The sequence below is a fragment of the Hyaena hyaena genome, unplaced genomic scaffold (assembly GCF_003009895.1).
Source record: "Hyaena hyaena isolate Hyena2069 unplaced genomic scaffold, ASM300989v1 scaffold_154, whole genome shotgun sequence".
NCBI classification, from domain to species: Eukaryota; Metazoa; Chordata; class Mammalia; order Carnivora; family Hyaenidae; genus Hyaena; species Hyaena hyaena.
In genome coordinates, this window is record NW_024080786.1 from 589,675 (window position 1) to 603,399 (window position 13,725).

Consider the following 13,725-nt stretch of genomic DNA (forward strand, 5'->3'; position numbering starts at 1 on the left):
CACAGGAAACAGCTACCATGTATTAAGTGCTTTTTAAATACATAATACTGTGTCAGCACCTTACATATGCTAGCTACCTTTTTTTTTTTAATGTTTATTTTGAGAGAGAAGCAGGGGGAGGGGCAGAGAGAGAGACAGGATCCGTAGTGGGCTCCTCCCACGAAGCTGAGCTCTTGACCTGAAGTCCTAAGCTTAACAGACTGAGCTACCAGGGCACCACTGCTAGATACCTTTTAAAACCTAATGAACTAGTGAGCTAGTGCCCACTTTGGCAGCACGTATACAAAAATTGGAATGATACAGGGCAGATTAGCATGGCCCCTGGGCAAGGATGATATGCAAATTCTTAAAATGTTCCATATTTTTTGGAATTAAAATTTTAAAAATTAATATTTGTTTATTTTTGAGAGAGAGAGACAGAGAGTGAGCGGGGGAGGGGCAGAGAAGGAGGGAGACACAGAATCTGAAACAGGCTCCAGGCTCTGAGCTGTCAGCACAGAGCCCAACGTGGGCCTGGAATTCAGGAACTATGAGATCATGACCTGAGCTGAAGTTGGAGGCTTAACTGATTGAGCCACCCGGGTACCCTTAAAATAAAAAATTTTTTAAATAAGTAAAGAGAAACTGTACTGTGGGAAAAAAAATGAACCCAATGGGTTAGGCATTACTCCCTGTTTGCAGATGAGAAAACTGAAGCAGTGACTAAGGTCACACAGATTGTGAGAGGCAAAATGGGGTTTGAACATGACCATTTTTTTTTTAAAGCTCATTCCTCTGCCCTGCATAGCATGGTTTCCCCATACAAATCAGCATACAACATTCAGATGAGACGAAAAGTATGCTGAGTGTGTGAAAAGTAAGAGGAAGATGTTTTTAGAGAGGAAGGAGGTTGGTTGGCAGATACACCTCAGCATTGCAGTGTTAGTGGAGATGAGTAAGGAGCCACAGGAAGATTTGAAGTGAGAGATGTGTACGAAGAAGGTGATGTAAGCAGTATTTTGGACTAGTTGGATGGAAGAGTGGAAGTCAACCTGAGAGTGCAGCCTTGTGAAAAGAGGCCCAATTTACATCTCTTAAGATCTGGGCTCCAGGCCAAGCTGTGTTTACTAATCAAGTTATTTTTCTGTTTCCTCTTTTGACAAGAAATAATGGTGCTTAGACTTTTTTGTTTGCTGCAGGTAATGGTGAAGAGGCTCTGGGGACATAGTCAAGGTGGAGTAGAAACCAAAACACACAAACATGTTTATTATATATACACACATATGTATGTGTGTGTGTATATATGTATGTAATCCATGCAGATTACAGAAAAAACATTAATCTCTTTTTTTTTCACTTAGACAAACACTTATACACTTATTTTGACAAATGGTGGTTCAGACAATCTTGGGAAAAGATGCTCTAGGGAAACCAGGTCAAACCTGGGTTCCTATAACCCATCCCACTCTATGCCATAGTGCTGCAACAACTAAAAGAAGGATCTTCTGATTAGAACACAGAGAGAAAATGTGTCATCAGGAAAAGATTTAGTGACTGGGAAAAGTCCCCTTTATGGACTATCCATAATTAGTTTTAAATTACAGACAGGTACAACCTGTACAGACAACCTGGTACAAACCACCTGCTCCCCATCCCCCAGGGTGGAAAACGAAGGGTAAATTCAAGGAGGCTTCTCTCCTCTCTTGTCCTCCTTTTCACACACTTAAATTGTTGTAAATCAATTCACTCTAAGTCTTTCTGTGTCAGGGTTTATCATTAGCATCTATGTGCATCTTTCCCTCCTGGAAAATAGGAAGAAGACATGTTTTTAACCTCTTAAGAAGGACATGAGGTTCTTCTGACGACTCTCCAGCTCACTGTAAACCTCCTCTCAGCATTCCCACTCCTAACTAGATTGTTAATTCTTGTTCAGCAGGAACTATGTCTTATCTGTCTATTTTAACAAGCAAGTAACTGGGTCAAAATTATTCTCATTAAACTTGCTGAATTGAGAGGCTATTAAGACTTGTTCTCTCCCATCATGGGTTAAGCGATGGGTAGAAACTATGAGTAGTGACATTGGAAAGGAGAAAGGACAGATCAGTCTCTTGGAACCAAGAGATAAGGTAACAAGAGCCTTTTAAGGATGAAAGTATTCCCTGGTATTAGCACTGGCAGGAAATCCCAGATCACAGTACATAATCCCTACCTCCAGACACCAGGAACTCTTCCTTGCTTAGTCTCTCACTGCCAGTCCCCACCTACTAGAATCCTCATTTCAGCTCCTGAAGCCACTCTGTAATACCCTTTGTATGGGAAGGAATGGGGAAGGCAAGTAAATGGGGCATACTTTCTCCTTTACACTTTGATCACTTTTATGAGCCAGTCTCTCCTGGATTATCTTCTATCTCTCTGATTTTCCCAGACTTTCACTAGGCTCTGTCTATTGTTAGGTTTCTAAATATTATTGCTCCACAGGATTCTGTCCTAATGCCTTATCCCTGCTTTCTCTCTCTGTTGTCACCAAACAAATTTATCTACCTCAATGACTGTCAAATCTAGATGATTTTTAAAAATGAACAGAGTATCTGCTGGAACTGGGCACCAGGCCTCAATGCCAGCTCTCTCTTGGGCATCTTTTCCTAGATGTCTCATAGTCCCCTTAAACTCAACAGGTCCAACATGGAAATGAATATTTGTCTCCACGTCTTCTTCTCCTGTGCCTGTATAGACTCTATCCCCATTAATGGTATTACCATCCAGTCAGTATCTCAGCATTTGAGTTCTCCTGGTTCCCACCATTTCTTTTCATTTCTCTGTCTAGTGAGTCAGTAACTCCCATTTCATTCATTCATTCATTCACTCATTCATTCATTTATAGAACACTAACAGGGGAGAGTCAGATAGAGACTCTCAAGCAGGCTCTATGCCATCAGTGCAGAGCCCGACATGGGACTCAAACTCACAAACTGTGAGATCATGACCTGAGCCGAGATCAAGAGTCAGACCTTTGACTGAGCCATCCAGGTGCCTCTTTACTTAATTTATTTTAATTCAGGTATAGTTAACATACAGTAGTTTGTTAGTTTCAGGTATACCATAAAGTGATTCAACAATTCTATACATTACTCAGTGCTCATCATGATAAGTGTACTCTTATCCCAGTAAGTCCCTTCTTGGATCCCTCCAGTTTTCTGTATGGTCTCACTACAAGTCTTTACCATTCTTTGGCTAGGCAGGGCCTTTATAATTGGTCTCTACCTCAGTCCATCCTCTTCCCCACAGCCACAGTTATTTCTCTAAAATTCTGATCTGATTAGGATGCTTCCCTGCTGAAAAACTTCTGGGAACTCTTCATTCTGACATAAAGTCTGCATCCCATAGCATGCAAAGCCAGCTCCATCACAGTCTGGCCTCACTTTATCTTTTCAGCCTCCCCTCCTGTCAGTTCCCTGTCCTCATGTACCTGCTAAGGTTTACCACTGTGTGCCTTTTTGTGCTCCTGCATTGTCCTTTTTCAGCTGACAACCATTCATCCTTCAAGGCCACACAGAAGTGCCATCTCTCCTTTGAGCTTTCTTTGCTTCTGCCCAGCCAAACTAACCCACTCTGCTTGTATAGCACTTGGGGCATGCCTTTACCATAACACTTGTCACCTAGCATCAAAGCATGTACTCTTCTCTAAAAAACATTAGCTGACACCTATATCTCCCTGCTAGAATGGGAGCTGCTGCTGCTGCTGCTGCTGCTGCTGCTGCTTCTACTACTACTACTACTACTACTACTACTACTACTACTACTGCTGCTGCTACTACTACTTTCAAAAGAGGAGTAGTTTAGGCTTTTTTTTTAAGTTATAGTTTATTGTCAGGTTTGTTTCCCTATAACACCCAGTGCTCATCCCAAGAAGTGCCCTCCTCCATGCCCATCACCCCCCCTTCCTCTCTCCCCCACTCCCATCAGCCCTCAGTTTGTTCTCTGTATTTAAGAGTCTCTTATGGTTTGCCTCCCTCCCTCTCCTTAACTATTTTCCCCCTTCCCCTCCCCTATGGTCTGCTTTTAAGTTTCTCCTGTTCCACATGTGAATGCAAACATATGGTATTTGTCCTTCTCTGCCTGAGTTATTTCACTTAGCATAACACCCTCGAGTTCCATCCATGTTGGTACAAATGGCCAGATTTCATTCTTTCTTATTTAGAATGGAAGCTTCTTACAGGCCTGTCTTACCTTCTTCATCTATCTCCCCAAAGCCTAGAGCACAGTGTCTGCACATAGTAAGTGCTCCGTTTCATAACTGAATGAAAACTCTTTCAGAATGCAACTTCCTATAGAAATATTTGTGCACTAAAGAATAATTATCTCAAAACATCAGTTTTCTTCACATAACAGGCCTGCCTAGGTAGTGATTTATTTCCTTCCTTCCTTCCTTCCTTCCTTCCTTCCTTCCTTCCTTCCTTCCTCTCTTTCTTTTTTATATTTCATCCATTTCCAAGAATAATTTAAGGCAATTTTACTTTTTCATATCTTTTTGACAACTGTGAGAATTTCCACTCCAGGTAATTTGAATTGTGAACCAGACTTATAATTAGAAAACAAGAAGCTGAAATGGGGGAAGGGAAAAAATCTAAAAGAGAAATGCTTGAAATTTAAGCAGTATAGCCATGGGAGAGGTGAAGGACGCTGAGGGAAATAAACCCTTGCACCTAAGCACTATCCTGCTGTCCTTCCACAAGCCATGTGGAAGGAGCTGAAGCTGTGAGAGGAGAGGGGGCAGACTTTTGGCAAGTCTGGCAGAGACTCTAAGTAAGGCACGCTGGAGGGTGTGTGAACTAGTTTGGCCTTTGCAGAGGGCTATGGGGCGATGTCTGTCAGATGTAAGAGATACACACCTTTTACCTAACAATTCTGCTTTTAGGAATTTATCCTTAGAGAACAATGGGATGAGTACAAAAAGGTGTCCGAAGAAGATTGTGTGTTGGTAATATTGGACAGGATCTGAAATGTCGGTTGGTAGGAGAATGGCTACTTAAATTGTGGTTTATCGATGCATGCTGCTGCATTTAACGGCTATTAAAAAAGATGATGTCAATGTACTGTAGATTTAAATAGTCATTGACACATATTTTTAAAATGTTTTGTTTATTTTTTTGAAAGAGAGAGCGTGTTAGCAGGGGAGTGGCAGGGGAGAGAAGGTGGGACAGAGGATCTAAAGCAGGCTCTGCACTGACAGGTTGACAGCAGCAAGCTAGATGCGGGGCTCGAACTCACAAACCGCAAGATGATGACCTGAGCCAGTCAGACACTCAGCTGACTGAGCCACACAGGCGCCCTGTCATTGACACATGTTGAGGAAAAGAGGCAGGGTATAGAACAGTGTATTCCACTTATGTAAAAGCATGTATCTTTGCTTTCTTATGTGTATATATGCACAAAGTGATATCTAGAACAATGTTCACACAAATGTTCCTGTTATTTCTAGATGGTAAGATTAGACTGATTTTTACTTTTTTGTACTTGGTGTGTTTGAATTTTATATACTGAGCATTTTTATTATCCAAATACTATATAATATATCCAATAGAATATTTATATCATTATTCATTACTATCATTTAAGATGCATATAATGCTACTAATATTTTATTATTGTTTGGTTTTAGCTTAACAAATGTAAAAAATATTTATAAGTGCCTCTGTTCATTTGTGACTCTAAGGCCATCGATTCTTCCACTGAGACTTCTCTTATAATAGTGGTTTTTCAAAAAAATTTAACCTCCAGGAAGTAATGTTTTTTTATTTTTAAAGATCTTTTTAAATAATTTTTTAAATGTTTATTTATTTTTGAGAGAGAGAGAGGCAGAGTGTGAATGTGGTAGGGGAAGAAAGAGAGGGAAACACAGAATCCAAAGCAGGCTCTGAGCTGTCAGCAGAAAGCCTGACGTGGGGCTTGAACTCAGGAACTGCAAGATCATGACCTTAGCTGAAGCTGGATGCTTAACTGACTGAGCCACCCAGGTGCCCCTAGGATTTTTTTTTTAAGTTTATTTATTTATTTTGAGAAAGAGCAAGTGCAAGTGGGGGAGGGACAGCAAAAGAGGGAGAGAGAAAATCCCAGGCAGGCTCCACACTGTCAGTGCATAGCCTGATGTAGGGCTCAAATTCACAAACCATGAGATCACAACCTAAGCAGAAATCAGATGCTTAACTAACTTAGCCATCTAGGCACTCCATGAATTTAGCACAGTACTTTAAACTTTTGTCAACTGACCTGAGATTCTTACTATCTTGTATAGTTTCTGTAGAAAAATGTATCTTCAATTTTGCCTAGCCAAGTGAGAATTAAGTTTTGGGATTCAGTCTGTGTGCAGTTTGGAAAATGCTGTAATAAGGAGTTTCCTGTGACTTAAACTCTGTTCAGGTTGACAGCCAGAGAATGAAATGGATTTTAGCTATATGCTCTTTTTTTTAACAAATACCTTTCTTTTTTTTTTTAAATTTTAATGTTTATTTATCATTGAGAGACAGAGAGAGACAGAGCATAATCATGGGAGGGGCCAAGAGAGGGGGAGACACAGAATCTGAATCAGGCTCCAGGCTCTGAGCTGCCAGCACAGACTCCGATGTGGGGCTCGAACTCACAAACGTGAGATCATGACCTGAGCGGAAGTCAGATGCTCAACTGACTGAGCCACCCAGGCACCCCAACAAATATCTTTCAACCCTATTATAATATGGCTTGTGGTATACTCATAGATTAAGACATACTTAATAATCCACTCATGGCCCTAAATTCTCTACAGTCAGACATCCCTAAAGCCGTATCGGCTCCTCTGCTTATCTTCTGCTTGAAACAGCTTTCTATAACACGGATAGTTCCTGTCTCCCATTGAAATTTTAAAATGTTGTCCACAGTGTAGGACATGTAGACCCTCAATGAAGAATACTTGTAGTCACTGAAAGAAAAAAAAAGATGTTGACCTGTATTTGTTGACATGGAATGATGTCTACAACATCTATTGTCTGGAAAAAGCAAGTTATAGAACAGTTTAATGTAGTCCCATTTTGTAGAATAAAACACCAGTATTTTCATGTGTATCTAAGTATATAACATACAGAGAGGGAAAATGGCTAAATATTCTAAATATTCAGTTTTATAAAATGCCCACTTTCCCCAAGTGTTGGAAATCTTTGAAAATTCAGAGTGGATGCCACATACCTTAGGGAATTTGGCAAAGAAGGGAGGAGAATAATATCTGTGCAGAGTGTCACCTGAACCTCTTATTTTACAATTAAAACAGCTTTTTCTTGTGGAGGTTTTCTTTTTTAGCTCTTGAATATGGAGAAGTTCAGACATACACAAAAGTAGAGCAAGCTGTAAAATAAACTCCCATTTATTCATCACCTAGTTATACTAATCACCACTTACGGCCTTGCTTGTTTTATCTTTATCTGTAGCCACTCTCTCCCCTAAACTGGATTATTTTGAAACACATCTCAGGTATATAATTTCATCTGTAGATTTTTCATCATGTATCTCTAAAAGACAGGGAGCCCTTTTATGTTCTTCATATATTGTACTTACCAGTTCTGGAATTTTTGATTGATACTTTTCTTATAGTTTCCATTTCTCTGTTGAGATTTACCAGCAGTTCACTCGTCATGCCCATCTTTTCCATCAGTACTTGAACGTACATATTTTTACTAGCCATTTTAAAGTCCTTATCTGTTCATTTTGTCACCCAGGTGATCTCAGGGTCTGTTTCTGTTTAACTGACAGCTTGGTTTTTTGTACTCTCATCCATTTCTTTTTATTTACAATTTGTGTTCAATACAGATCAATTCTCTAACATGAGAAGTTACTTTGAATCAAACCACAAATACACCAGCACAATATACAGTCTGAAATATATAGAGCATTGAGATAGATAGGAAACAAAAGGGAATGTAGTAGCTTGAGATCTGTTGGATAGAAGTGTAGATTCCTGAAGAGGGGGAAAAATGACTGGTTTATCAAGAGTACTGTTCAGATTAGATAATGGAATATCGAAGCATGAAGCATCTGTTTGGGACCATGCACACACAAGACCTTAGGGAGGATCTCCTTTTAAAAAGCATTCTGTGCACTGAGGGCAGTTGTGAAAAGATTTGCTTGCCAGAGTCAAGTCCACTTTAGGTTTAGGATCAGGTTCTAACCTTCTAAAAATACTGACTGAGAACAGAAAGTGTTCTAAATATGGGTATTCTGATTGAGTTTTTACAAAATTTACAGAAGGAGTATATAGATGTCTTTCTGAGCTTAGGTTTACAGTTTTCACTTCCCAAATACTGGAGTTACAGTTTTGGCTCCTGCACATATTTGCCTTTTTAAATTTCAGTGTTTGTCAATTTTACCTTCAAAACAGGTAAGTTTTTACATTGTAAAAAGTATTCAGCAGATGCAGAAATAAAAAGCATTTTGAAATTAGGTGAGGTCAATGTACTGATTCTCTGGAATCAGGTTAGCTAAATCTGGTGCTCTTCTTGAATAGGAATGGGTGACAAGTATATAAGCAGAATTTATGCATTATGCTTTGATTTGGGGCAGATTCCAATCCGTCACTGCCCTGCCACATGTTAATTACTATATAAAAAGTCAAATGCAATGTCAAACCCAAAGCCACAGAAGGAAGAGTTCAGTTTTCAGAGAGAATGATGATAGCTTAACAGTGTAAAACTTGACCCAGAATACATAGGCATGAACTTAGTATTGCTGAAACAATGCATTGAGGATTTTCAGTAACACCTAGAAGTTTCTTCTAATGTACATATAGATAGAATCTTGGAAAGCTTTTTGTATTGCCTGTTTTATGGCCTTAAAGATTGATGAACCAAATGAAAATTGGATCTTTGTTCCGCATTCCATCCTTTACCTCTAGGTAAGGTAAAATTTATTCTCATTTTCAAAGTAGAGTTTTACATGTGCAGACGTGTTAAGCCACATTTAAGTAATCATCTCTTTCTTAACTAATCTTGGATGTTGTCCCTTCATCTTGTATGTGAAACGCCAGTGGACTTAATATTGATATTCGTCATCTATTCAAACCGTTTACTTGCTCTTCACACCAATCAAATTTGGGATCCTCAATACTTCCTGTGTCAATAAAATGTGTGGAATTGGCAGATTCAATGAAGACCTGTTTTTTTCCTCGTCACACTGGATATCCTGATGCCATTTGAATTGGGTTTAGGAGATCAGGTAATATAGGTGTTTCTTGGCTTGAGTCTCTAAACAGCATACATATAAAAAGGAGAGTGGGATTATAAGAAGACTATGGCTGCAGAGCACCACCAGTTGCCTTGATGGTAACATTACCTGGGTTAGGGGCAACCAAGATATTCTGGGACGAGTTACTTGAAAGTGATACAGCAATTATTTGATTTGAATAAATCTGTGTGGGTAAGAGCAGTGCTGGAAGCATTAGCCCCAGTCTGAGCTTGGCCACCATCACTTTGCCCTTGTCCACTGCATTGTATTGGTTGTGGCACCTCTCACTGGATGCTGGGTGTGTGGAGAACCCTTGGCTTGCGGTGGGCACAGGTGAGGTCTCCTTTTTTCTTCCTTGATTGTGGGTTACATTTTTCTGCTTCTTTATATGTTATCTAATATGTAATTGTATATGTGACATAATGAATAATACCTTGTACAGATTATGTTGTTTTCTTAAAAGATGTTGAGTTTTGTTCTGACAGGAGTTAAATTACTGGCAAATATTTTTTATTCTGCCAGACTTGGTTTAATTTTTTGTCAGAGTGAATCTTTTTGTTTTGCCCTATGGCCTAGATAGAGGGTAGCCCTTACTCTAGTGCAGAGATCAACAGACTTTTTCTCTAGAGGGCAGGTAGTAAAGATCTTAGGCTTTTGTGGACTCGATGGTCTCTATCGCAACTATTCAGTTCTGCCAATATAGTGCAAAAGCAGCATAGACAGTATTAAACAAGTGAGCGTAACTATATTTCAATAAGATATTGGAAAATATTGTAAAGAATATTTATTTACCATCAAATATTGTGAAACAGTGAGCCAGGTCTTCATTTGTCCACCCTTGCTCTGCTAATGCATGGTTCTTATTCCTAAGGCATGGTCTTTCTGAGGTCTCAGTGAAGAGGTCTGAGCCTTTTCAGCTCAGTGAGGTCTTTCTACTCTGTCCGGCCTGGGACTCCTCCTTTCTCAGCGCTGCCACCTCTCGAATCCTTGTTCACACTTAGCCTGCAGCTGCTACAGTCAGCTAGACTATGTGCCTCTTTTCCAGAACTGGCCACACAGATTCCAGCTGCGTCAGCCACCAGATCTCTGCTGCTTACCTCCCTAACTACACGGTGAGGTCCTGTGGTTGACTCAGGTTTCCCTTCTAAATGCCACGATTGGAATGGTTTCCTCAGGCAGAACACTGGGGACAGTCTGGGTTCACTTTGTGTATTTATGAACCTTCAAGGTTCCCCACCTTGCATAGTTTAGTATCAAGTGCCAAAAAATAGCTCCTTTATATTTAGTCTAGTTAATTTAGTTGTTAAGACAGGAGGGAATTCTAGTACAAGTTAGTTGTATGTTGACATGCCTGGAAGAGAAAATCAGGTGGTTTTGTTTTGTTTAATCTATAGGTGTACTTTCCCACTTTTGGTCTCTCTCTTTTTTTTTTTTTAATTGAAATTTATTTGTTTAAATAGTTGGTTAGTATGTCTGCCATATGGAGCTTTCCACATTCTGGATTCTGCTGATTGTATATCCAAGGGGTCATTGAAATGTTCCTCTGTAAACTGGCAGTTAAGATCTTAGGCCTGACCTGATTTAGGTTAGACTTTTTTTGGAGGGGTTGGGGGCGAAAATACTCCACAGTGTGGGTTGCTTTTAGTGATGTTAGTGGCCCCTAATGATCAGTACTTGGCTCCGTTAACTCATTTGGAATTTCAAAATGGCAATATTTTAATTTGATCCTTCCTGCTTGATTTATTAGAGAAAATGTCTACAGAGAGAAACTTTCTCATCAAGTATTTAATCATCCTGGTAGACGTCATCCTGGAAAGGAAAGTTAGAGGTTTGATTTGTTCTCTTTATTTACCAGTTTTTAAATAACAAGTTTATCCTCCAAAAGTGACCAATGAATTATTGTTCAGAGTAATACGGATTTGTTTTTAATTATGTATCTATTTCTTTAGTTTTATGAAAGTGTATGAAAGGATCATGCAGTGTTGAAATATAATCCTGAAGCAGGATTACATGATTCAAGGTAGAAAACCAGAAGCTATTCATAGAAGCAACATTATAAAAAATGAATTTAGGGAATTCTTACTGTAACTTCATGTTAGAGCAGAAGACTATAAGGTAAGAAAGGACTGAATGTCCCCCAGATCTTGTTGCAAGCCCAGTCTCATAGTATTAGTCCTTCCCATTATAGCAAGAGGCTCAGTTTTGTATCTAGTGAAATGTCAGATCTTGTGCTTACAATAAATATGCTTCTTAATATCCATCCAAAGGGTGATTGTATATAAGATGAAAAGGCAAGTGGGTAAATATCTGATTTTGGATCTTATCTCTACAACTTGTTACCACATGAATTTAAAAAAAGTAACTTTTCTACTTGACTTTGCTATGAACCTAAAACTGCTCAAAAAATAGTTTATTTAAAAAATAACTTGGGGTGCCTGGGTGGCTTAGTCGGTTAAGCGTCCGACTTTCGCTTAGGTCATGATCTCGCAGTTCGTGGGTTCGAGCCCCGTGTCGGGCTCTGTGCTGACTGCCAGCTCAGAGCCTGGAGCCTGTTTCAGAGTCTGTGACTCCCTCTCTCTCTGACCCTCCCCTGTTCACACTGTCTCTCTCTCTCTCTCTCCTAGAAATAAATAAAACATTAAAAAAAATTTTTTTTAAATAACTTAACTTGGGGCACCTGGGTGGCTCAGCTGGTTAAACATCCAACTTCGGCTCAGGTCATGATCTCACAGTTCATGAGTTCGAGCCCTGTGTTAGAGTCTGTGCTAACAGCTCAGAGCCTGGATCCTGCTTTGGATTCTGTGTCTCCCTCTATCTCTGCCCCTCTCCCGCTCATGCTTTCTCTCTTTCTCTCAAAAACAAATAAATGTTAAAAAGATTTATTTAAGGGCGCCTGGGTGGCTCAGTTGGTTGAGCATCCGACTTTGGCTCAGGTCATAATCTCAAGGTTTGTGGGTTCAAGCCCCAGAATAGGCTCTGTGGTGACATCTAGTTCAGAGCCTGGAGCCTGCTTCGGATTCTGTGTCTCCCTCTGTCTCTGACCCTCCCCTGCTCACACTGTCTCTCTCTCTCTTTAAAAAAAAAAAAAAAAGAAAGATTTATTTAAATAACTTAACCTTTCTGAATTTCACTTTCTTCATCTGTTAAAAAAAAAGGAGGAGGTATAAAGGTATCTAAATCAAATAAAAATTAAGTGATAGGACTTGTGAAAAATGCCTCGCACAAGAAATGCCCCTTTCCTTTTGGCAAATGTTTTCCAGCCAAGAAGCAATCACAAGCCAGCTCAGAATCAGGGGAGTGGACATAGGAGTTCTGTTTAATGGGATAAGTGTCGATGAATTGTGACAATCTAAGGCTGTTTCTTGAATACAGTGGGGAGGGAGAAAATGAACTTCCCAAATATATGCAAAATTTTATCTATATGAGCCGTTTTCTGAAAATATGCATGACTCTCATAAATTTCTTAAAGATGTGATTGAAAAAAAGAAGCATTTCCCTTAGATTATCAAAATTCTTGGATACTTATCCCATGGAGAAGTGGGGTCTATGTCCCCTCCCCTTGAATCTAGACTATCTTGTGACTGTTTCAACCAAAAGAGAATGGGGGAGGTGATGCTGCATGACTTTCAAGGCTGTCATAAAGGGAAATAAAAAGGGATGCAGCCTCTACCTTGTTCACTGGAACAGTCATGCTTAGAGTCTAAGTTGTAAGAAAATCAACTACCCTGGGGCGATTGTGCTGTGAGAAAGCCAAGCCACTTGGGGAGGCTACTTGAAGGTGGTCTGGTCAGGAGACCTACTTGTTGAGTCATCGCATCACAGGCACCAGACATGTGACTGAATGTGCCTTCTGATGGTTCCAGCCCTCAGCCATTGAGTCATCCTTGGCCTTCAAGTCTTCTTGACTAAGGGCCTTAGACATCAAGCAGCCTCAGACATTCATTTTTGAATTTCTGACCCAAATAATCCATGAGCATAACAAAATTACTAGATTTTTTTTACACTGTTAAGTTTTGATTACCTTGTTACACAGCAGTAGTAACAGGAACAGATTACAATATTTCATAGCTAGCAATAACTCAGTTTTCAGTAGAAAGCTAATAAAGAACCACTTAGGAGTACATGCAGCATATGTCTCCACAAATCTTGGAGTATAGTTTCTCACCAGATATTTGTAATAATCGATGAAATTTATCAATGTGGAGTAATTTTTATCATAAGTGATAATACTTACTATGATGGCTGACATTCCACCTTTACCAGGTTTCCAGGAGAACTGAGCTAGAAAATTAACCCAAAGTCAGATTTGTCAATAGAGAAATATTCATTGAGAAAAATCAAAGTAGCGGTGTTAATACTGGGCAGAATAGAATTTAGGGCAAAAAATATCAAACAGAACAAAGAGGTTCACACACCTTTTCTCTCTCTAAGTTCACCATTATCTTAACGATCTCATCAATCCCATGATCCATTAAGTTGTCAACACCCATAGTTATGCCTCCA

At 39.6% G+C, this 13,725-nt stretch overlaps 1 protein-coding gene and 1 non-coding gene across 2 annotated transcripts in view; both read left to right on the top strand.

Moving 5' to 3' along the window:
- METAP1D (methionyl aminopeptidase type 1D, mitochondrial) overlaps nt 1-13,725 on the top strand; it is an 85,809-nt gene that overhangs the window by 727 nt on the left and 71,357 nt on the right. The window lies entirely within an intron of this gene.
- On the top strand, nt 260-366 carry LOC120236436. Its single transcript, XR_005529676.1, has one exon. It is a non-coding gene; the product is annotated as a U6 spliceosomal RNA (small nuclear RNA).